The sequence below is a fragment of the Protopterus annectens genome, chromosome 7.part0 (genome assembly GCF_019279795.1).
Source record: "Protopterus annectens isolate FY-2018-M chromosome 7.part0, PAN1.0, whole genome shotgun sequence".
NCBI lineage: Eukaryota > Metazoa > Chordata > Ceratodontiformes > Protopteridae > Protopterus > Protopterus annectens.
The window spans coordinates 376645605-376672280 of record NC_056739.1 but is presented as its reverse complement, the minus strand read 5'-3'; the positions used below and the strand labels follow the sequence as shown (position 1 = coordinate 376672280).

Sequence of the window (26676 nt, the reverse complement as noted above, 5' to 3'; positions counted from 1 at the left end):
TACTCCGGGCCAGCAATCAAGGAGACTTAATCCTCACCACTGCCTCCGATGAGGGACGGTCACTAGGAGCAAAGATGGATTCACACAGTATTTTCAGATGCAGCTCTCTGCACCAAGCACAATTTCCCTTGAGAGCACACATGGAGCACACTCCAGGCATGGGTCTGGACTCTTTCTCTCTCCAGACCCACACAAACTCCACACTGAACACTTTGGAGATCTGTGTCCCTGTTCCCAGTAGCTGACACACACACACTTGGATATTTGAGTTTCATCCACACCAGGGAAAAGCTGGCACAGATTTACTAGCTGTGCCCCTTTCTGACCAGACTGAGGTAATCATGCTGCCACCAGTCAGCTACCCTAAGTCTCTTACAAAGGGTACCCAATTGCACTGTGTAAACTTAATACTAACATAAATAGTAGGGTGTGACCAAAGCAGCAAGGCTTTCAGAAGTGGCCACAGTGTTGCTAAAATAAGCACAAGTACTCTCAAGACGTTAAAAATATTCACTAAAGAATCAGCCACAATGAAAGGTACTAAAATATTTAATGAAAAATAAAACAGAAAACAAGAATACCGACTACAATAAACAGAGTTTCAACCATAAAGATTTAAAAATAATACAGCTGGACAGTTTCTCACAGATGCAGAGAACAATAATAAACTTATCTCACTAAATGTCCCTGACTAACTAAATAATTACAGTTCCCTGACTACTTACTAAAGCAAGGCAAGCTGATGTGTGCTGAGTGTCTTTCCATAGTAAAACCAGATGTCGTCTCTCTCTGTCTGTGCGGATGTGTGAGATGTACATTCTGTGAGAAATCTTTCCTGTCAGACTCTAAAGTGCTGCTGTGAGGGTTCCAAAGAAACCAGATGATGGCTAGAGGATGACATCATTTCCAGTCACCTGACTCTGGTACAACACACACACAGCTTTGCTAAGATCTGTGGCAGCATCTGAAGGCTTTAACACAGTTTCAAACTTTCCAGCCATCCAGGGTTCTCTGATAAACATACAGATTTGATCAGTTACAATACAACCTAATATACATGCATACATTTGTTCTGTCCAGCAGGACCTACTGTTGATGTATTTTTAATACAAGTAACTTTACAAATATTTTTTTCACTCAAATGTCTGTACAAATCAATGTAACAGTCAAATCAAATTATTTTCAAAACCTCCAGCTAGCTATGCTGAAATATGTACACATGTACTGCCCTACTCTCCCTGGTACAGATGGCACTACCTCATAACATCACAATCCTCTCCTTTCCACCATTTGAAACAGTAACACAGAAACAGCATGTTAGTACTTATAGCACTAAGCTATCCATAACCAAGTCTGCAGGGCCTACTTTGAAATGATGACATATTGTTAGCTTCAACATATATGTGACAAGAAATCCTATAGCCAATGTAATAATCTCTACAATTTACAAACAATGTAAATAGGACATAATGCTTTAGATATAACTTTCTGTATTATCAGCCGATTATGTATTACTCTGAAATCCTATACTACTACTAATGAACTCAGAAGAAAATTAACCATAAATTAACTATTTTGCTGCATTGATAACCAAAAGAAATAAAAAATGAAAATAAAAATCTTACTGCATCATTACTTAATGACTATATACTGAACTAAATGTTTTAAATAAAAAGATAATGCATGCATCTGTCACCATGAATCCATGCACCTCACCAACTTTGTTTTTCACAATTTCAGATTATAATTTTCTTATCTCACTAAGGAGGCAGTAATGAAACTGTCAGTAAATAGTTATTCTTTGTCACTGCTAAATGTCACTGAATGAACACTTACCTGCACCCCCTCAAGTTAAACTTAGAACATCTACGTCTACTGTAACTAGCAGATAAATGAAAAAAGTAAAAGTTAAATAAAAATAAGACCCAAAGTATAGCACACTATATCCATCAGATGACTAAAAGTGAAGGGTATATTAAACAGATGTGTTAAAGGCAGTAAATGAATATGGTAAAAACTTTTGCACATCATTCCAAGAGAAACTTCACAGAATAAACCAAGCACCATAATACACAACCAAGTGGTTCCTGCATGACAAGAAAGCTAATCAATAGAAGTTTGATGACAAATATCACTCTAAGGGGTGATTACAAAAGAGTAAAGTCAAATCAGCATCTCATTTTGGGTGCGCAGAAATCTTTACTAAATAGTCTTTGAATCAAGAAGATCAAAATAAGTTGGGCAACAGAATGTAGAAAGGATTGTACCAAACTTAGGCAGCCTAATAACAAGAAAAACAATTACAGATCCTGTAGAGGTATTAGAAATATTTTAGAAATTTTATTAAAATTTGTATGAAGCAGAGGTATGTGGAAATCAAGAAAATGCACAAATGAAAATACTTATGGAAGACTTGAGTGTGCCAAGGTTAGAGGTAGGTCAGGCTCAACAATTAACAGTTAAAATAGAAGGAAATGGATAAAAATGGTGATCAATCTGCAGGAATGTCTCCACTCCAAAGAGACAGTATTCCTGTGGAAGTCTGGAAGCCACGAGAGAAGAGTGTTCAAGATCTGGAAGGTTTCATTTAACAGCACTTTAAAAGGAGATGAAGCACCAAAATCCTGGAACAAAGCTGTACTGGCTGTATTTACTTTATTTATTTATTTCACATTTGTTGACCGGGCTGGTCCAACTTGATATATGTCCATTTTCAGTGGAGACCCAGGGAGAAAAGCTCCACATGCTCCACAAAGCTGCAATCCCTAAATACAGTAAAGACCCATCAGACCCAGCTTTATATAGGCACATTTCAGTTTTAAACCATGATTATAAAGTGTTTACGTCTCTAATAGCTAAAAGAGCGGCAAGGGTACTGCCAGAATTGATAGATGTGGATCAATACGGTTTTGTAGAGGGGTGGTAAACATCTGACAACATTAATAGGACAATGATTATCCAAATGAAAGTGAAATTTAAGAAAATACCACTGTTGCTGGTGGTAGGTCTTGATGCAGAGAAAGCTTTTGATACAGTGAGCTGGGATTTTATGAGTAAAGCAATTGAAGCAATTGCATTCCCTGATATAGTAACATAATTAGGAGAATATGTGAGGCATCTGAGGCAATTCAACTGGGAGGGTTCCTCTCTGTTAAGGTGCGTCTGAACAGAGGAACCAGGCAGAGATGTCCTCTTTCCAATTTGTTACTTGTGTTATATTTAGAGCCACTGGCAAAGGAAATAAGGGACTCAGAAATTCAAGGATATAATTGATAATCAAGAAAATGGTAAATCAAAAAAGTTGGCTTTATTTGCAGACAATATTATTTTGAACCTGATAAAACCAGAAAAGAACATCTCAGTGTTATGGAACATTCTGAGATAGTTTCAGGTCTTTTTGGGATCTACAATTAATGTAAACAAAACAAAGGCTATAGCTGCAAACTATATGCATCCCACACATGAATTAGTTCAGCAATAACGATATTTATGGGTTCACAACAAAGAATTTAGCAGTAGAGGTTAAAAAGGTTTCTCTTAAGGTAGCTAAGAATGTGTGGGAAGAGACTAAACAAAAGATGACACAAACAATGAGAAACTGGAAGGTCTTGTTTCTGGATATGGATAGCACGATGAAAGCAGTGAAAACTTTTTACGTCTCTTTAGTTTTATACACAGGTCTGGCTTTTTTTTTTTATTTTTTATCACCAAGAGGAGAAGTTGTGGATAGTAATTAATAGAGTTGAATTTTATGTGGCAGGGGATATAGGCAACAGTCAAGCGGGATAAGTTTATCCTTCCAGTAGAACATAGTGGTTTAGGATTACCTGATTGGAAGGGATATTTTACAGCTACACAGTTAAGGTTCATATATGTAACAGAAGTACAAAGCTATAAATCAAAGTGGAAAGGGATAATGATGAAAGCAGGGAGGAAATTCAAGAAATGAGAGAGTGGGATTTTAGAGACAGACTCTTACTGGGAATAACAGTCATACAGAATTTTACATTCATAAAGTAGCAGAAAGTATTCTATGAATGAAGCCAACAGCAGAATGAAGAAAGCAGATTCTGCCAATAGGGATGACTGCAAACAGGAATACTGAGAAAAGGCAAGAGAGGTCTGAAATTTACTGGATAAAACTGGCAAAGGAACCAAGGTATTGGGAGTAAACAGCTAGAGCAGAAAATGTAACAGAATGGAAAGAGGCCAAGAAGACATCTCGGCTGCATGCCAGAGACTGCATTCCCTATCGAGGATTGATATCAGAGTAAAGGGAAAGAGATAGGGAAATCCTAAGTGAAACACGTGCTCTGATAACAATTTTTAGTTGACTCTAGAACAGAAGCTGCTGTTAAAAAAGGATAATAAGTAAAACATATAAAATATTACACAATAACTAAATAAGACTGGGAAGAGAGAGTGAATAAGCAGCTCACAAGAAAACAATGACAGGACATATGTCTGGTTTCCAAATATGCAACAAAGTCTATATAATTTGGGATTTTTGCATTTGCATAAGTACTTTTATTCCCCAAGCAGAATGCAAAGAATTTTTCCTCAGTTAGATGGCAAAGGTTTAAAATGTGATGGGGGAAGAAAGAGGCAACTGTAAACATATATTTTGGGAGTGCAATTGAGTAAGCAGACTTTAAAAATTCCCTACAGGGTACTCTGTCAAAAATATCTTGTTAGCAAATGAGTCAAAGGAGTTTTTTTTTTTTAAAACTGGGATACAGGACCCGAATTGCACAGACATAGTAAGGCCTTGTTAAGTTTAATTCTGGTGGCTGCTAAAAAAGCAATTACTAGAAAATGGAAATCAAAATCTAAATCAACTATATTTGATGTAGTGAATACTCTAACAGAGATTAAAAAAACAAACAAACGAAGTAAGATCTTTAGAAAAGGGTATGAAAAAATTACAAAGAAAAAAATGGAAACTGTGGGAACAATAGTTTGGAGGAGTGAGTTTTAAGGGAAGTCAGGAATTCAGCAACTTGCGTAACATTGGATTGATAATTGTATAAAAGAATGTATGTGACGTATAATGTTTGTAACTGAATATAACATGGTTTTCTTTTATATAAAATGTATGTCTGCCTATATCTCAAGTGATAATTCAACAAAAATGTTTAAAAAAAAATCAAAATAAGCTGCAGGGAGCTATTCCCTGTTTGATGTGATCGATTCTATATATCTGCTGAAAAGTTACTTTGTCTCAGTAGCGGCATTGTTACTCTGCGACTTTCTCCACTAGCATACATGTGATAAAATTATTTGGCTTTACTCTTATTCCTACCTTTACCAAAACAATGTACAATTCAAATGTTAACTTGTTTTCATAATGGAACTAGTGAGCCACAATGGACTGTACTCTTTTCAAATGCAGTAACCCTAATGCAGCCCTACAAAACTTTCAGAAGCTATCTAATCTAAACGGCAAGTGATTAACCCTAACTTCTCTTCTTATGAAGTCTACAAATTAAAAAAAAAAAGTCATCCTGCGTCAGTCATGAGCAGAAGCTTATTCACTGTCACTGCAACAAGGACTGCAGTAAGCATACAAACAATTAGGTACTTAAGTTTGCAAAAAAGACTGGCACACAGGCCATCAAAGTTTGTGGCTGTAACAGAGACCATAACAGATTTAATTATTGGCTCTTGTGAATTTGACACTCCATGTGCAGAGCATGGCATGTTTAATTACTGGTTCTCATGAAGACAAAGTCAGCTGTTAACTCTCCTGCTGCATTACTAGCAACTATGCACCTCTAAACTACCCTATAGCATTCCCTATTCCTCAACAAGATTGTGTCTATATCACATAATCAAACTTTTAAAAGTTCGAACTTCATATGGTCGACACCATATGATTGAACTTTTAACAGTTCGAAAATGTAATAATAATAAAAATAAATAAACCAAAGAAAAAAATGGGGGCAAGCACCACTGCACCCCATACCCCCGCTCTTTAAATATACCAACTCAGATCACACTACAGTGCAGAAAAGGGAAATCTTCCCATTCCGCACTATACGGAGATCTCCGTTGAAACCTTCAAACTTTTATAACTTTGATCATATGGTGTTGACCATATTACATTCGAACTTTTAAGTGTTCGACAACGTGATATAGACCCGGAAGATCAGTGCTCTTCTGCAGGAGTACAGCCATTAGAAAGAAAATGCTATTCCTGTAGCAGGAGCTTCCTTCTCCTTCCAAACTGACCACCTCTACAGCATTTAAAGACAACATGCATGCATATTTCACACATCGCCTGCACTGTAAATGCACTTTTGTCTCTAGACTGGTGGAAATTACTAAACTAATTCTTCCTTTATCCCCCTAGCAAATCTATAAAGTACATGACAATAAATAGATAGGAGATCATACCTTAGATTGTCTAAAGGAATGCATGTTTTGCTGTTCATCTGCTGATACCTTTGATGTCAATGGTTTACACCTACACCAACTGAAAGTTCAAGGTTAGTTATCCAGGAAAAAGTGCAGGCTTAAACAAATGGTCTACAAAAACACAATAAGCATCAAAAACAAAGTAAAAATAATTTAATTTCACCTTGGTATCAGCAAAGGAAAGTATATAAGGAAACTTCAAATGTCTACTGAGCAGCTTGGACCATTTAACCCTTATATAAGGGTCAATCCTTCATATCTTCCTTAACGTAGTAACATCTTAAAAGCCTGAACCTACAGGATGCAGCACAAAACACTCTAGTGAAAATATTCTTGTTACAACTTTTTAACATCTACAGCAGAAAAGACGACTGGCTAAGTCTTTAATAAATCAACTTCAATTTTTTTCCAGCTGTCATTCTGGACAACCTTTGTCTTTCACTAAAAACATCTGACAAATTACAACCCAAACTAAAGTATAGTAAACACCAGCATACCTGGAAGCAGTAAAGTCTGAGTATTGGCTAACAAAGGAAAAGTACAGTTGTGTACACTTACCATAAATGTAGATGTTAGAGTGTATTCACTGTTGCCGTGATTACATTTGGGTTATCTGCTTGCAGTAACCCTCAGTTGGCTTGACTAACAAAGCTTTGGGTCCTACGTTGGTTGCTGTCTCTTCCTCCGTGACGTCAGGGGTATAAAACATGCAGCCAACATCATTACATCAGTTTTTCTTGCCCCAGATGTCAGGTGCCCCCCTAACGGAAAGCAATTAAATCTATAAATATACAAGGTTAGACCTCAAACAAAAAAGCAAATATACCAAAAAGCTTTTAAGCATTGAAAAGGATAGAAGAGGTTATAGCCAAACAAAGTCAGGGGGCTGTAGGGAGGGTAACCAGGACTGCAACAGTGAATATACTCGAACATCTATATTTATGGTAAGTGTACATAACAGGACTATGTTCTTCATGTTTCACTGTTGCAGTCATTACATTTGGGTAGATTCCCAAAGCTAATGATGGGAGGAGGAATTTAGACAGCATTAGGACAAGCTATAAGGCCCTGCAAAACTGCAGTGGCAAAGCCAACTCTGGATTTAGATAAAATTGGCAAATGGTAATGCTTGGTGAAAGTATGTACAGAACTCCAGGTAGCAGCTTCTAGGATGTCCCTGGTAGGTACGCCTCTGAGAAAGGCTGAAGAAGTAGATGCAGCCCTGGTTGAGTGGGATCTGATCCCCTGTGGGATAGGTTTGCCGTGGTGCTTATAGTAGAAATGAATGCAATGGCCTATCCATTTGGAGATGGTTCACTTAGAAATAGCCTTCCCCTCTGTCCCTGCAGCAAATGCCACCAGCAGTTGTTCAGATTTCCTTTGAGGTTTAGACCTGTCCAAGTAGAATCTAAGTTGTCTGTGCACATCTAAGGAGTGCAGTATCTGTTCCCCTTTGTTCTGTGGATTAGGAAAGAAGGTAGGCAAATGAATGGGCTGATTAAAGGCCACACTGGATACCACCTATGGCATGAAAGAGGGATTGGTCCTGAGTGACACCCTGTTCGCATGAAAGATGATGAAAGGCTCCACTGCCATAAGTGCCTGTAATTCAAATACCCTTCTTGCTGAAGTGATGGCTAAAAGGGAAGCTGTTTTCCAAGAAAGGAATTTTAAATCTGCAGTAGCAGCTGGCTCGAAAGGAGGAAGGGTGAGTTTCTCCAATACAAAGTTAAGGTCCCAGGCTGGAGTTGGAGCTCTCCTGGGTGGTCTTAAAATTTTGGCCCCACTGAGGAATTGCTTGAGCAGTGGAAGAGAGAAGAGGGGAGGTTCTGTGTTATAATGAGCTGAAATGGCTGAGGCGTGGATTTTAATGGAGGAAAAAGACAGGCCCTTGTGAAGCATCTCAGTTAAGTATTGTAAAATCTGAGGTAAATTGGGCACTGCTGTGCTCATCCCTTGCGACTGGTTCCAGGCACAGAATCTTTTCCATTTTTCAGCATAAGATTTTGTAGTACTAGGCATCCTTGGCTCTAAAATAAAATCCATCACTGGTTTACTGAGGGATGGTAAAGGACAGCTTAGGTAATTAGCCAGGCTGCTAGGTTCAGTAGTTGAAGCTGAAGGTGCAGAATCTGGTTCTCCTGCTAAGACAGCAGGGTAGGAGTCTGAGGCAGGTGCCATGCGGCCAACAGTGACACACTGTGCAGAAGGGGGTACACCACTGTTGGCGTGGCCAGGCTGGTGCAATCAAAATCATCCTTGGTTTGTCTTGTTTGATCTTTAGTAGTACTTTGGAGAGCAGAGGCAGAGGAGGAAAGGCATAAACTGATAGGTTTTTCCTGCTGAAGGACAGCATCCACTTTCCAAGCTCATCTGTGGGGAGTCCTTGCACAAATTTGTTGCCAACTGATAGTTCTGGGGGGAGGCAAACAGGTCTATATCTGGGCTCCTCAATTTGCTTGTCAACATGTTGAAAATCCTTGGTTCCAGCTTTCACTTGTGTGGGCCCATGAGGGTTCTGCTTAGTCCATCTGCCAGTGTATTTAGTTTTCCTGGCAGGAATTGAGCTTGTAGATGTACTTGGTAGCTCAAGGCTGTGTTCCACAATGGCATGGCTATAGTCTGCAGAGGGGGTAAGAATGTGTACCCCCCCCTGCTTATGTACGACATAACAGTGGTGTTGTACGACTTTACCATTAATTGTCCTGGAAGAATGTGGTCCTTGAAGGCTGTCAGAGCATTCTGTACAACTAACATTTCTTTATGATTGATGTGAAGGTGCATTTGAATTGTGTTCCATTTGCCCTGAATGCACTTCCCTGCCAGGTGTGCCCCCCCCCCCCCATGCATAGTCTGATGCATCTGTTGTTAGGGTTTGGGCGGCAGGGGGTAGTGTGAATGGTAGTCCCTTGTTTTAGTGGCAGGCCTCTGCCCACCAAAGGAACTCTAGGCGTAGACAAGGAATGATAGGAATCATTGCTTCTAGATCCTGAGAATGTTGACACCATAGGCTTTTTAGATACCATTGTAGTTTCTTCATATGCAGTCTTGCATATGGAATTATAAGAATGCAGGAGGCCATGAACTCAAAGACTTGTAGTATTTGTCTTGCAGATAGCAGGGTTTTTGTGACCACTTCTTTGAAGTAGATTGTCAAGTGAATTTGTTTCTCTGGCATGAGGAAAGCCATCTGAGAAGTTGTATTCAAGCTTGCTCCCAGGAATATAATTTGTTGACAGGGTACCAGGTGTGACTTCTTTTCATTTATGGTGTACCCCAGACAAGTTAGCACCCTCTGTACAAAAGCCAGATGATTCAAAAGTATGTCCTGGTTTTCTGATTGAATTAGACAATCGTGCAGGTATTGCTATATTTGAATATTTCTTTGCCTGCAAAATGCAATGACTGGAGCTAGGCACTTTGTGAATACCCTGGGCACAGTAGATAAGGCAAAGGGCAGTGCAGAGAACTGATAGTGTGTGTAGCCTGCTTTGAAGCATAGGTATCTAATGCAAGATTCCCTGATTGGGATGTGCAGGTATGCTTCCTTTTAATTTAGTGTTGCCAACCAGGCATCTTTGCTTAGCATAGGAAGCAACTGGTGAAGAGTCAGCATCTTGATTTTTAGAATCACCAAAAAGGTGTTTAGAGTAGGTAGGTACAGGATAGGATGCCATGAATTGTCTTTTCTGGGTACCATGAAAAATCTCGAGTAGAAACCTTGTCCCTTTTTCTCTTCTGGTACCAACTGAATAGTCCCTGCGCTTAAGAAAGAGAGTACTTGCTTTTGGGCCTCTGCACACTGCTTTGGAGGTAGATCCAGCCAACCACTTGGAGTTGGTGACGTGTGGAAGTGAGATCTGTAATGGGACACTATATTTAAAACCCGTTTGTTCTGGGTAATGAGTCCCCAGTTCTTTGCATCAAGTGCAATATTTCCCCCCAAAGGGGCAGTCAGTTGAGAAGTGCTTGGAAGTTTTAAAAATAAGTCATTGAGACAGTTTACCATAGGGGGGAGTTTTATTACTCCCAAATTCGGAAGTGGAGACCCCCCACTGCTTAGTCCTGTGCATCCCCTGGGACTGAAGCCTGGGTGCTCTGCTGGATCTGGGTTTGGACCGAGAAGGTCTGGAAGAGGCAGGAAAGGACCAGTTCTTAGAAGACCAAGGCCTACTAAATCTTGGAGGCTGTACTTGTAAAAAGTCTTTAACAGTTTGCATAGATTTAGCTTTTTCCTCCATCTTTTTAAGAACTTCTTCTGCCTTGTTGCCAAACAGGTGGCCCTGATTTAAGGGAGAATCCAGTAATTTCGCTTTAACATGATCTGGCAAGGATTGCTCCTTAAGCCAAGCATGCCTTCTAAGTACAAACCCAGTTACTGCAGCCCTGCAAGACACCTCTAGTGAATCAAAACCACACTGCAATGTATGTTTACCAACTTGTTCAGCAGAATGCATAAAATCCTGTAAATCCTTACTTTCAGCACAATCAGGAATCAACATAATTTTCTGTTTAAGCAATCCAATAATATGCAGCTGATACTGTAACATCTGAAACTGGCAACTCAAGGCCCTAATGGCCAAAGATGAAGAAGTGCATACCTTCTTACCCCATCTATCCAGCGCCCTGGAGTCTCTATCAGAGGGGGTAGTATTTTTGGCAGTAGTAGCTTTAATGCCCTTGGGTCCCTGTGAAATGGTTTCAGGATCCGCAGTAGGATTTTTGAAAAGGAACTTGAGAGAGTCAGGAACCCTGTAATATCTATCAAGTTTTCTGGAAGCAGGAGGTAGAGAGTCAGGGGCAATGCTAGATTCCGAATAGGTGTCATCAACAATGTCCAGTACAGGAGGTATAGCTAAGGGCCTGTGCTGGGGCAGGAATAAGAAATCCCCAAGTCTCTTATTAGAAGCAGAGAAATCCTGACTTTCCCAACGAAAAAGCTCCCTGAGAGTATGCAAGGTTTCACCAAAAGAGAAATCCTCTGGGGGGGGGGTCAGAGGGAATAGAGTCCTCAGCATCAGAATCCTCACAGGTAGACGAGGGCAAATCCTGGTCATCAGAGGAAACAGAAATTTCAGAATCCTGGTCATAAGCAAACTCAGTCCTAGATCTCTCTCTTAGAGGGGGGGAAGGGTGGCTTCCCCTGATTAAAGTAATAAGGTCTTCAGTCATTCTTATCATTTGTTCTTCAGGCATAGAGGCCTGACCATGCGGTCTGGGCGTCAGTTTTCTACGCATGGTTCAAGTTTTAGGCTTTGAAGAAGAAGATGGCGCCGGTTTAATATGCAAGTCAGTAGGCCTGAATACACCCTCAGAAGCCGGTGCCTGCACAGCAGCTCTGGACCCATCCAAGGTAGAGACATCCGCAGGTTCCACAGTTGAAGCATCTCGCGTCATACCGGACTACAAATGGGTCTCAGTAGAGGCCTGCGAATCTGAAGTAGTGGGTATCAGGGGCTGCGAAAGCGCCTCACTGAGTACCGGCGAACTGGGCGGCCTGTCTCTGTCTTTATCTTTGCGTTTTTTCGGAACGTCGGTAGTCGGATGGCTTACCCAACACATACCAAGATAATTGAACCAAGCACCAAAAAATTTAGAAGCGCAAATATACCGACAATGGATAGTTTGTGGTTTAAATAAGGCACAAAACCGACAGTGTGGTACGTCGCAGTCAGGGGCTAGGAAAGGAATACAGTATGAATGAAAATCTTTATCAGGTATTTGCTTTCCACAAGAAATGCAATTATTTACTTTTACTGACATCGGTTTAGAGCAAGAAAAAGTTTCCCCAACGGGGTACTTAGCTTTTAGTTGAAGACTTCGGTTCTGAAACTCAAAAACGAAAATTTCAGGAGTCGGCCGACCGGCACTTGCGAACTGCTTCTGCTTCGGGCACCGCACAGCAAGAAAGACTGATGTAATGACGTCGGCTGCATGTTTTATACCCCTGATGTCACGGAAGAAGAGACAGCAAACGACGTAGGACCCAAGACTTTTTTAATCAGGCCGACTGAGGGCTACTGCAAGCAGATAACCCAAACGCAATGACTGCAACAGTGAAACACAAAGAACATTTAAAGAATTTATAAATGTACACAGGAATCATACCTCTTAACATTAAAAGGTTATAGGACACAAAATGCATTTTCCATGATAAGATTAGATTCCAGAACAAGGCACAATATACTGGGAACAACTGATGCAGAACATTCTTTAGAGAATCTTTAAACTCTTAAAATATTTGTACATCCTCACTTTTCTTTCTTCATTCCGTTAACACCTACAACATATACTTCTCTACTTGGTGAAAAACCTTCTGGAACTTACTCGGAGTGTAAAAATACCCATACAAAAACATTCCACTCAAAAAGCCTCTAGACCTTGTGGCTTACCTAGAAGCTTTACAAATACTCTTCTCTTTCTTTAGGATTGATTGTTCTTCTCTCCTTTCCCAGTCTTTTCTAAGCTCCTCAGATTTATTTTTTATAATTATCATATAACACTTTAGAGAGAGTACTAATTAACTCTTTTTAATAACACCTTCCGTTCTTGGTTACGTTAAAAATTCCGTTGTAATCAATATTCCCTATGGCTCAAACATTTTGCCACATTTAAGGTTGTCTACCCTGAGAAATCATTTTAAAGGAATATACAATACAGAAGCTACAAGTGCAGACACAAACACTGACAATGCTATGTTCCGTTAAAGAAATGTGGAGTTCAGATACTAAACTCATACATTTTCTTTGCAGTAGCAATACAAGAATGCGGTCTCAAAACAAAACGGAAAAATTAGTGCTGTGTACTAAATCACAGAAAAACAATACAAACCACTTGCACCTGATTGGAGTTCAACTGAAACATTTAAAAGATTTCCACACACTATGATGAATTCAGTTTCAAAAACATTTACTTTGTTTCATCCTCCAAGAATACTTCTGAATTGCAGAACTAGTCTTGAACCATCATTCTTACCAGACCTTACAAATACCCTACTTTATGCTTTTCACACTGACCAACAACTCGCTGACTACAAAGGTCAATGAAGTTGACTAACAACACATTACAACTTCTTACACATAGATGAATTCACCCTGAACTAACTGAATTTGTCTGGAAGTAGACAAGACAACATCATAACAGCACTGTCACTTGACTAAACAGGCATCTGAAACTACTCAAGAAAGTTATTTACCAAGTTTAGACTCCAATAAAGCTTTTGGCACTACTAGTTATAAATACATTAGGACAGGTGTACACAAAATGGAATTTCCAACACAGTTTGCAGATTAATCTCTGCCTTTGTACTTTGCTTTGCAGAGGTTAAAACAAAATTACAAGTCCCAAGAATCCTTTTCACCAAGTACAATTATGGCGAGCTCTGTGGCAGAGCAGTACAAAGACTTGACTACAGCTCAGACAATGCATGTTCAAGGAGCTGGGTGGAAAGGATAGAAGAAAAGAAGCTAATGCTGGCTAACACAACTAAGGTGGTGGGAGGCAGCCAGACTTACTACAGATCAAGCACAAAGCAAAGATAGAGCAGATGCACTTAGTTGCACATGGGTCTTAGCACCTAATGCATACCCATGGGATCAGCACTGTGGGACCACAGGCACATGTGTGGTCCTGACAGATCAAAGGCATGCAAGAATCAGATGTCATTTTATAACCATAAACTAATTTTTACAGTAAAAGCCGCGGTGGTACAGCAGTAGCGTTGTTGCCTCACAGCAAGAGTTTCTCCTGTTCGATTCTCGGCTGGAGTGCCTTCTGTGTGGAGTCTGCATGTCCTCCCCACAGTTGAGTGGCCTCCAAAAGACATGCGTGAATGGGCATGGCTTCGCTGAAGGTTGGGCATCGGGCTGGCAACTAGGCACCATAAAAATTGACTGCCAATCATTAGTGGACTGGAGTTTTGCTGTGGCGACCCCTAACCTGGAAAAGCCAAACAAACCAATTTTTACAGTAACAAATTGCACAAAGGTCCCCCCTTTTAAGGAAAGATCAACAAATTACTATGACGGCAAAGATTTACATAGCTTTTGTACAATTTATTTTTATCTTCTCCCTCTCTGAAACAAAGTGGTGAACTACTTGCTCTTCCTAAAATTAAACTGCAGCCTTGCATCTCAGCACTAGGATGTATTTGTCTGGCTAGAACACCCTTACAAATCCATATGATTATGTATTCAAGCCCAACTATTACCAAAAAGAATCCTGAAACAAGGAAGCAAGACATCTCAACACAGATATTTCAAAAGCAAGTCAGACACTTTCTTTAGCAAGCTCATGCACAATCAGCTACAAAAACCTGTTACAAGACTGCACATGTACCCAAAAGTCTAGAAGTCACTTTAATACAGGCTATTCTTACTAGTTTTTATGACAGCATACTGGACCATGATATAGCCCAGACAAATGTAATTGTTAATAGGTTGAATAAAATTCTTCGGTAGTGATCTGATATTTATGGTAACGGTTAACTTGTTCTGGCAGACCATTCTCAAGGTAATTTTCACAGACATGTTGACTGACTGCTATAAATCTATAAATATGTTTGGTACTAAAAAACAAAGTAATTACCATGGCAGAGGTACAGTTGTTGTTTGTCTTTCGGCTTTTCCCGGTAAAGGGTTGCCACAGTGGAACTCAGGCCCGCTAATGATTGGCAGTAGATTTTTACGAAACACCGAGGTGCCAGCTCGACCCTCAACCTTCAAAGAAGGCACGCCCACTTACGCACGCATGTCTTTTCGAACGCTACCCAACCGCGGGGAGGACATGCAGACTCCACACAGAAGGCACTCCCAAGCCCAGCCGAGAATCGAACGGGAGAACCTCTTGCTGTGAGGTGGTAACGCTACCGCCGTACCACCGCAGCATATGGCAGAGGTACAGTAATTGAAATAATTTAGCAGTAAATCAAAATTAAAAAAAAAGACACTAAGTTCAAATACATACGTTTAAGTTTAAATTCAAAAATGTATTTAAAATCCAGATACACATTTGTTCATTATTTATAAGCACTTAAGAAGTCTCGATAAGCTTGACCAACCTCACAAATCAGGCGCTGAACACAAGGTGAGCAAACTATCATGGCAGAAGCGAGAAAAATAAAGTTTACTGCATTTGCAAAGTAGTTTTATTTGCAATCAGAAACATTTAAGATTATTTCCTTTCTCTTTCAAGAAAAAAGTTACTGCATTTAAACAGCTTACATACATTATCAAGCAACAGTAACAACTATCCAAATAAAACATCTTAAAAGTCAAACTACACATATTTTTAAAAGGCACTAAACTAAATAAATACACTAAAGCCAGATACCTTATATGGTCACAAATAAATCTGCCTATAAGATACCGCATTAAATAAATCCATAATGCAGATCCTGAACTCAACAACATAGGCTTCATAACCAATAATACCTGAACATAAAATGCATGACTGTCGATACTACTACATAGGAATCTCAGGTAGTTCCGGCCACTGAGTCCTGTGACCATTACACCGCGAGTGTTCCCAACCTATGCTGTACTTCCTGTCTGAAGGAAGTCTAGGCCATTCATGCCCAGGGTGAATTTATGAAAATCCATCTCTAATTATCCAGGTCCCATCTGACAGAAGACAGAGCATCACACTACCTTAGTTGCACTGAGACTTTACTCCAAATGTGAGGGAGACTCTGAACAATGAATGCCCCTCGCACTTATTTGATTTATCTGAAGAAGCAGGTTTTAATACCTTGCCCTGATATTTGTGGAAATTTTTGACTTGTGAAAATTCAAGAGATCCTGGACTACAAGGCCACCAATGTCTCAGAAATCAGGGCACAGGTCTCTTCCAAAGAGTCTATAACACACAAAAAAGAAGTACAGTGCTCCTATTTTTGCTGGTGGCTTAGATATTTTAATAGTGTGATCCTCTGATAGGAAACTCTGGGAATCTATTCAACTATTTTGATATGTCTGGTGAGGGATATCCCAAAGGGGGTGTTGTACTCTACAACTGGTCTAAAGGCTGAATACAAGAAGAAAATAACCTCTATAGATCTGACAACATTCTCTCGGTGATCAGCTGTGGTATGCAGAAGGATTTCCCGACAACTGATGCTCCATGATGGTCAAACAAGAGGAAGTTATCCACCCAGGTTCCCGGGTTGCTAACTACATTTTCCTTTTGAAGTTTGGTATTGTCAATGCTGTACACTAGGCAGATGGTTTGTTGGCCAAATGCAACAATGCTGCATTTTTTGGCACTGAATTTAAGTGCATTTTCTAATACACTTGGCCTTTATAAGGGTAAGCTTCAGATGGAGAGCTTCTGCATCAAAGGAAGATTTGAAAATTACTCTGTTTGCAGTCACACGCAAACTTTGTTAGCCATGGGTCTTGATTTTTGTATGTAGGTCAGAGAAGTAAACACTGAACAAAAGCAACCCCAGCATCAAGCCCTGTTGGACATCTCTGGTTACTTTCATGTTTATGGACATGGACAATGCACACGCACTGTACGGGTTCTGTCTTTAGTCAATTTGCTATCCAGCCTACCACAGAGGGATTTAGTTGTAATGCACTTGATTTAATTATGCTTGCATAAGGGATGGTGTCAAATGCCTTGGCCAGATCATGGTAGGTTGTGTGTACAGTGTGACTGCTGTCAACAGCTAGTGTTATCCTCTAAAAGAAATTCATAAGGTTCACTAAACAATCTACCCTTTATAAAATCAAATTGCTGCATATCTAATCTGATGAGTTTGTTTTTTTTTTCTAGAAAATAAATGTTTATTTACTTTCCACAATAACCATTCACTGCCAGTTCTTAAGCATAGTGCCAAATATCATCACTGAAGGCATATTTCCATCACCAACAAATAAAGAAAAATATTATCCACAGGATATGACTTAGTTTACATACATAGTCTACCCAAGATCATGGAGTATAAATTAAATTTCCAAACACTTTTACTTTGTCACAGTTTTCCGATAACAGTATTGTGCCCCCTTTACATGTAATACGCTCAGTAAATATATACAGTATGTACATCCGACACTCTCTCCATGTACCCCTGTGGCCTGACATCTAATTCCCCTCTTGTTTTCCATGTCCCTTGTCAAATACTCTAGCCAAATAATTCACTTCCTTCTTTTGTGATTATTCCTTTGACATTTCGCTTGACCCTCCTGTACTCTATAATCCTCCACTGTTTTCACTAAATCTATCTTCCCATTTCTAAAATCTTGTAATTATCTTTCTGGTGAATACCAGTATCACCTCAATTAGCTGCTCCTGTTCTTTTCTCTCTTCCTACCTTTTATCGGTCCCTAGGAACCAGCACACTGTTGTTAGTCCTTGATCCTCCCCATCTACTCCTAATATAATCCAAACTCCTCTTTGTACCTTGCACAATCCCAGAATATATGCACCCAGTGTCCTACTGCCCCTTCTTTACATCTCCAACAATTACTGATTACTTCTGAACACATCCTACTCAGATTTTTTAATATACAAGAACATTTGTACAAGCACTTGCAAGCAACTATCCTAAATGTTCCTAGTTTAATCTTCCAATAGAATGCCTTCCACAGCCTAATCCACTGCTCCTCTTCAATCTTTACAGACAAGTAATCTCACCCATTGTTCTAACTCTGTTTTGACCTCTGGTCTTCTTAAATCCCTAGTCCATTGCAGATTTGTGGCCTCTTGTACTGACAGGTCATACAATGAATTCACCTCTGCCTTCAAATTATATTTTAATATACCGTCTTCCCACTGAAGTAATCAGACTCCCTACAAAAACGTCATGACAATATTTCAGCTTTTTCTTCCCCTTCAGTCCTATGCCTCGCCTCCTACTGAGCCCCAGCCCCTATGGGAAGAATTTCCTTTCACCAGCTTATAAGGTTCTTGCTCTCAAGTAGTCCTCTCATCCTGGTATATTAATTGATTTGTTTTGTCTTATCCACAGCATCTCAATCAAGTCATCCTGTGGGCTCCAACTCGTATTCTCTTGGCTCATCCTAGCCCACTAGATTCGATCTTTTCTCACAACTCAGTTAAATAATGATGAACAATGTACTGCATGCAAATACTTTTCTGGGTCAGGTGCTCCTAAACCCCATGCTCCTTGGCTAAAATAATTTAACAGCTTAATCTTGGCTTGTCCCCAACCCAAAGCAATTTCCTCATCCAGCCTCTCAGTTTATGCATCATTTGACCTCTTGGGGTATACCACAGTGCTTGTCCTAAATACAAGATATGGGATATGACAAGCCATTGCAATGCTTGCACGCCACTTCAAATCTAAATTTAAATTTCCCCAATTTTTAGATTTGTGTTGATCGTCTGCTATGTCCACCAAAATGTTCTGTTTTAAGATGCCTTGTGGGTGCCCCTCAGCCATGGCCTTAGGTAATTTATTTCTACATCCTTCAACCAGTTCAGATGACTGCTTTCTTCTTCTCTATTCCCTTTAAATTAATCCCAAATACTTGATCTTTTCCTTGTTTATTTTACAGCCAGAGAATTTTCTGAATTAATTCAACATGTCTAACACCTGCCTGATTATCCTATTTGACCTACCCAACAAACACATGGCTACTTTACAGTCTTCTGCACCCCACCTAAATTCTGCTTTTGATAAATGTCTTACATTCTGTGCTAACAGTGCCAGATATACTGCAAATGACAAGTGAGCAAGGGGACAGCCTTGCCTCATCCCAAGAGTAATTTTCAACTCTTGTGAAACGCATCTAATTTCTGACCTATGCTCTATTATTCTATCCTTCAATCTTCTCGTATATTTGCCAACATAATAACCTGAGCATATCCTGCAAAATGCAAGATGTATCATGTTAACAGAAACTCAAGTCGCAAACTATCTGTAATCATGTCTTGTTCCTGATGGAATGTATAAAGTTTTGATCTTTATTTATAGAATTGCAGCAACAACAGTTATGGCACGGATAAGTGCCAATCTTGCCAAACTGCCTAGTTGCTGAGCCAGTTTTAATATCTTTATAACATAGAAGCAGTTTTAAGTTTGAACAATTATGGTAAGTAAACTTGGGCTTAGTGCCTACAATATTTTGCAGTTTGGGAAATATGAGTATGGATTTTATGGCAATGAGGGATACTAGTACTAAACCATATTTTTGTGATGATACCATGGAGAATGATTTAGTGGTTAGGTCTTATGGTGGTGATATATTATGGTATTCTACCACCTGTAGTAGGTGTAGTAATGGTGTAAGAATAATAATAATGAATAATTGGGGTATTTTAAGAACTATACCCGAACTGCAAAATATTGTAGGCACTAGGCCCACATTTACGTACTGCAATTGTTCAAACTTAAAACTGCTTGTATGTTATAATGATATTAAAACTGGCTTAGCGGCTAGACAGTTTCACAAGATTGGCACTTATCTGTGCCATAAAAAGAAGTTATGTACTCACCATAACGGTCAATGTATGTAGTCCATCTCGCCTCACATTCTTACCCGTGGGGTTCTGAGCCGAATATCGGCTCCGACTCAGCCAAACTTTTCTAGCTCGAAGTCTTCTATTGGCTGGGCTAACCAGGTATCCCATGCTGCACTGCTCCATATCCCCAGATCTAGTTTGCTGCGAACACTGATTCATACCCCATGCATACACAACATCCAGGTAAAAAATAATAAGCTAAAGATGAAGGGAACTCTGTAAATAGAAACCTAGCCTCCAGATCCTCCAGGAAGGGGGAAGGTGGGGGGAGGGGGGGTAAGTAAGAATGTGAGGCGAGATGGACTACATACATCGAATGTTATGGTGAGTACATAACTTCTTGATGTTATGTAGTCCAATCTCTCCTACATGCTTACCCGTGGGACAGCGTCCCTAGCACCTACATCCTGGGTGGCTCATAGGAAAATACTCCTGAGTACTGTGGAACCAAAGGACGACCTGCCCCTAGATACCACGTCCAATTTGTAATGAGTAACAAATGTGTGAGGAGAAGCCCAAGTAGCTGCAGCTACTGGCTTGATAGGCTGTAGATGTAGAAACAGCCCGAGTAGAGTGAGCCTTGACCAGGAACGGCAGGTCTTTTCCTCCTGCGGAGTTGGCGAAAGAGATGCAACTAGATATCCATCTGGATAGGGTGATTTTGGAGACAGGGGACCCAATTTTGCTTTCCGAAAAGGAGACAAATAGTTGATCACGCTTTCGGATATCTTTTGTTCAGTGCAGAGAGAAACGTAACTGTCTGTGTACATCCAATCGTTGAAATTTAAATTCTGCCTTGTTTGAAAAATAAGGAAAGAATACAGGCAATTCAACAGATTGATTAAGATTAGATACGGAAGCCACTTTAGGAAGGAAAGAAGGGTTTGGTCTAAGAGAAACCCTGTCTTTATGGAAGATCAAGTATGGAAGTTTGATAGAAAGGGCTTGAATTTCTGAAACTCACCTGGCTGAAATGATTGCTATTAAAAAGGCTGTTTACCATGTCAAGAATTTCAAATCACAGGTAGCTGCAGGCTCGAAAGGTGGTGAAGTGTAGAACAAAATTGAGATCCCAGGGCATGATAGGTTTGGAGACCGGAGGACGGAGTAATAGAGTATCCTTCAGGAAAGCCTTATAGAGTCTGTGAGCCATGAGACTAGGCTCATTAGCAACATGAAAATTAGAGATCACTGCCAATTGTACTTTTATGGGAGCTGACGCGGAACCCTGATGGAAAAGCATAGACAAAAACTCCAAGACTGAAACAATTGGGGCTGTGTAAGGATCAATTCCTTGGGTATGCGCTCAAATAGAAAACCTCTTCCATTTGCTAGAATAAATCTTCCTAGTAGAGGGCTTATGAGAGGAAGATAAAATGTGAACTACCTCCGGTGAAAAATGATGAAGCCTAACTAACGATGGAAGTGGAGTAGCCAGGCTGTCAACCGGAGGGTCATTAGAGAGGGGTGGAACTGTCCCAACATGTGTGTCAGTAAATCTGGTTGTGGGTCCAGAATCCAAGGAGTGTCCACAATGTAGGGTTGGAGAAAGGGGAATCAAACTTGACGAGGCCAGTGTGGAGCAATCAGAATCATTCTGCTTCCCAAGGATTGTGCTTTCTGAATCACGTTCGACAGCAAGGGAAACGGAGGGAAAGCATAAAGCAGACCGGAGGGCCAATCGTGAACTAGAGCGTCCCTGGGTGACTCCTCCTGTGGAGGGATCAGCGTGAAGTAGCTGCTGCATTTGGCATTAAGGAGGCTGGCAAAAAGGTCGCAGCAAGGCTGACCCCCATCTGCTGAAGATTCGTTCTGCAACTAGATGATTCAGGGACCACTCGTAAGGCATCAGAATAGCTCTGCTTAGCCAGTCCGCTATCACGTTGGACTTCCCCGGAATGTGCATTGCCACCAGAAGCCGTTGGGAAGATACTGCCCATTGCCACACTCGCATGGCCTCTCTGCACAGGGGGTAAGATCTGGTTCCCCCTTGCTTGTTTAGATACCACACTGCTGACATGTTGTCCGAGTGTATTGCAATCGTCTCTAGAGGCAGAAAGCTCTCAAGTGCCTGCAATGCCAGTAGCACCACTCTCATCTCTAGGACGTTGATATGCAGATGTATCTCATGAGCTTGCCACGTGCCTTGGACTGTCCTGCCAAGATAATGCCCCCCCACCCCATCTGGGAGGCGTCCGTGGTCACTGTGGTAACCGGGATGGGTGGAACAAAGGATTTTCCCCTGTCCAAATTGTTGGTGCACAGCCATCAACTGAGATCCTGTTTGCATCTGTCCGTGAGCAAAATGGGGTGAGAAAGTGGAAATTTTTGGAGAGACCATTGAACAAAGAGGAGAAACTGAAGAAGTCTCATGTGCAATCTCGCTAGAGGGACCAACATAATTACTGCTGCCATGGTCCCCAGGAGTTGAAGAACCCATCTTGCCTTCGCTTTCCTCAGGGGCATCAGGGTGTGTATCTGTTGCTGTAAGACTCTGATCCTTTCCTGCGGTAAAAATGCTTGCATTCGAACGGTGTCTAATTCTGCGCCTATAAAGATGACACGCTGCGAGGGCAACAAGGCAGATTTTTCCCAATTTAGTGTTATGCCCAACTGTTGATATAGAGAGATGGTAGTGTCCCTGGTTTGGATTAGTAGATGCCTAGTGGGGGCGATAAGGAGCCAGTTGTCCAGATACGGAAACACTTGGAATCCTTGACGTCTCAAGTGAGCAGTCACCACCGCCATACACTTGGTGAACACCCTGGGGGCTGTGGTGAGACCAAAGGGCAGGGCTCGAAACTGGAAATGACTGGCTCCCAGCCGGAAGCGTAGGTGACTCATGGATGCCCTGTCCATTTTGACATGGTAGTAAGCATCCTTGAGGTCGATGGAGCACATCCATACCTCCTCTCCCAACAATGGGAGAATCGACTGTAGTGTGACCATACGCAACTTGGACTTCTGTACATAGTTGTTTAGTCGGCTGAGATCTAATATTGGTCTCAGTTCCCCTGTTCTTTTCAGCACCAAAAAGAATCTTGAATAAGTCCCTAATCCGACTTGGTCTGAGGGGACACCCTGGATGGCTCCTTTTCCTAGCAACTTTGAAACCTCTGAGGCTGCTTTATCCCTTTGACTGGGTGGAATGTCCGGGATTTTTCTGACTGAAGGGGGGTCTGACGTAAATGGAATGACATAACCTTCGGAAATTATTTGTAATACCTATCGGTCCTGGGTGATGCTTTTCCAGGCTTCCGGATATAACGAAATTCGACCCCCGACTGGCTCTGGATAAGCACAGCCGGGAACTCCCTCCGGAACGAGAGTAGGGAGAGCAGTGAAAGGAATTGCGGTCTCCCGAATTGTGGGGGCCCCTCTCTGCCTCTAGTGCGGCGTCTCCCTAAATAACCTCCCCCTCCTCTGCCTCTGGAGGGGGACTCACCTTGTGCGGCTGGAAAAAACCTCTGTGATTTTTTGAACCACATCTTTCCACCTCGCTGGGCCTTGGGGTAAGGCCTAGAGGGAAGGGAAAAATGGACCCCTATGGCAGACAGGGTCTTTCCCTCTTGTTCGCACCTGGTGAGGGTGTCTTTCACGTTGGTTCCGAACAAAGAAGAACCATCAAAGGGGGCGTCAGTGAAAGAAGACTTGAAGGCCTCCGCGAAATGACAAAGGTGCATCCAGGCTTGCCTTCTAAGGGCGACTCCTGAGCTTGCCGCCCTACTCGCTCCATTGGCTGCATATGAGATGAGCCGCATGGAGGAGTTGACGATGGAATTCAGGGTAGACACCTGGGCATTAACCATCTGGGCCACCACCTCAGGAACGTTGCCCGCAAGAGTATCTCCTAACTCCTTGAGGAGATCTCTCTGGAGCCGAGTGAAATGAGACATAATTCAGCGACCGTAAGGTAAAGGTTGCTAATGAGAGGGTACGCTTCCCGTACCGGTCCATGGTCCTAGACTCCTTGTTAGGAGGATGGACGGAGGAAGAAGTCTCTGCTACTTCCTTCTGAGTGGCCGCCGCCACCACCATGGCATCCACAGGGACTCCTTTGGACATCAACTCCTTACCTGGGGGAGCAGAAAGAAACTTGTTGGGATGCCTGGGTACGGGCTCCACAGAATCAGGGTTTTCCCACACCCACCAACAAATTAAATCTAGGAGCTCGAAGGGTGGGGACACCCAGGAGGCGGAGGGCTGAGCACCAAAGGCCTTAAGGAAGACAGACTCCTCCTCGGAGGGGGCTTTGGATGGCCAGTCACCTCTTTGTTTCAGTATCTCCAGGATGTTGGAGAAGGAAACATCATCACAGGATGACTTGGGGGACCCCTCCGATTCCTCGAGGTCAGTATCAGAGGTGAGAGACTCATCCTGGGAGTCTATGTGCATCCTCTTACACATTTTCTTTCTAGAGGGCTCCTCAGGCACGAACTCTGAAGGGCCCTTAGAAACTTGGGGGCCACTCGTGGGGGGTATCCCTAGGCCTTGGTGCTCCGCTGTCTACAGATAGGTGGTGATCAGAGGCTCTCACCGGAATGGTGGGGGACAGAATGACCGACCCGCATGATGTAGCTGACGATCTGGCCAGCGCAGTCTGCATGGCCTCAAAGGCAGGGCACCCCCCCCCGAGTCCGAGGACCGGCCAGCCTCCAAGACCAAGACAGGAGTCGGGGTCCCTCGAGCCGAGGCACCGAGCGGAAGACTCGGAACCAAAATATGTCCCGAGATGTCCCCCTCGGGCCCGACTGAAGAATCCCGAGTCCCAAACCCCGTGGATGGAGCCGACAGGGTCGGAGCCAACGTCGGTACCGATAGGCCTGGAGGGGCCATCGGAACTGACTTAGGAACATCACACGGCGTGGAACACTCTGGCTCCGAAGACAGTGATGCATTCAGAGGAGGAATGATTGAAGAAGGGGTCGGAACGGGCTCCAGAGCCGACTGGGCCAGAGCCGAAAATAATTTTGTCAAAACCGGTGACTGGAGGAGTCTCTGCACCACCCTATCAACATCCACATCAGAAAGGGTCCTGGAGGATTTGGAGGGCAGGGAGGGAGATCGAGATCTCCTCTCAGGTGAAACTGGTCTAAGACTGGGCGATCGGCTCCGAAGAGGTTTCAATATAATTGGAGCCGACGCCGGTTCCATCAATACCGACACTTCCTGCCCAGAGGACAGCGGAGCAGAGGAGGTCGAAGCAAGTTTTGTGACTTTCTCCGGTGGCTCCGAGGAAACTGAAGGAGCCGGAGATCTCTTTTTTGATTTAGAGGACTTAGATTTAGCAGTGGGAGAAGAATCCATGGCCTCTTCGAAAGAGGGTTTCAAGAGTCCCTTTAAAATCAGCTTATTCTTTCTTTCTTGGAGAACTCTGGGACTAAAAGCATGGCAGAAGCTGCAGGACTCCTGCAGATGGACAGCTCCCAGGCAATTAACACAAATTGAATGCCCATCAGTGATGGACATCTTGTAACCGCACTTAGAGCATTTTTTAAAACCCGAAGGTTTGTGCTCTTTGGAATCCTTGGACATTTTCCAACAAGCAATCACAAAAAAACAACAGAGCACAAGTCACTGCCTGACAAGAAAGGGCACAGACACGCAACACCACAAAAGGTGGGAACAAGTTAGTAAACTGCACAGCACACACACAACCCTCAGAAGGAACACGCACTGAAACAAAAAAGGCCAAAAATCTCTAACTAAAATGGTTTTCTGACCACAAACAGCAAGGGGAAACCGACACTAAAACCTCTAAGTGAAACGGTTTTAGTGCGAACAACACAGAACAAGAGGACTAGGTCCTCTAACTGAAATGGGCCTAGCCCGAAAGAACAGTTAGCGGGATACCACAAACACGCTACCTAAACCAAAAACAACACTAAATAGACACTAGCTATGAAATAGCTTTTTGTTTATAAGTAATTTTCTCAAATAACGAGAAAAAGGGTACTTAGCCACAGCCAAGAGCGAGACCACGTCCGAGCTACACGAACGGCAAATGAGATCTGGGGATATAGAGCAGTGCAGCATGGGATACCTGCTTAGCCCAGTCAATAGAAGACTTCGAGCTAGAAAAGTTTGGCAGAGTTGGAGCCGACATTCGGCTCCGAACCCCACGGGTAAGAATGTAGGCGAGATTGGACTACATAACATCTGTTGTTGCTGCAATTCTATAAATAAAGATCGAAACTGTAAACATCCCATCACAAACAATATGTACGAGTTCAGATGTTTTGCGATGCGCAATTCTATTAACAATACATATCTTGCAACTTGTAGAGTATGCTCAAGTTTTTATGTTGGCAAATCTGAGAGAAGATTGAAGGATATAATAGAGCATAGGTCAGAAATTAGGAGAAATATTTTAAGTAATGCACTAGTCAAGCATATCAATGATAATGGTCCAACACATGTTTTTCCATTTAGGGTTATAGATACTATTAAAAATATGAGATGGGGTGATTTGAATAATAATCTTGAACTTAAGGAAAACGAGTGGATCTTGCAATTACAAGCTGACTGCCCTCCAGGTAGTAATCAAAGTGTAACCTTAAAACCAATTATTAAGTATAAACAATCATGTTTAAAGTGAGGTCTTCTTGCTTTGTTTCTCCAAGTCTACAGGATGGCTAATTATTTAATTGATTTTAAAATGTCACAAGCTGTGTTGCTGTTAAAATGATTATCTAAGAATAATGTTACAGATTGACTGCATCTTGCACTGAGGAAGAGATTTATGTCAGCCCAAAAGCTTTGCTGTTTTTT

At 41.8% G+C, this 26676-nt stretch overlaps 1 protein-coding gene across 1 annotated transcript in view; it reads right to left on the bottom strand.

The window, feature by feature from the left end:
* Window positions 1–26676, bottom strand: part of LOC122805959 (suppressor of tumorigenicity 7 protein homolog) — a 538611-nt gene that overhangs the window by 70143 nt on the left and 441792 nt on the right. The gene's annotated exons all lie outside the window — the stretch shown is intronic.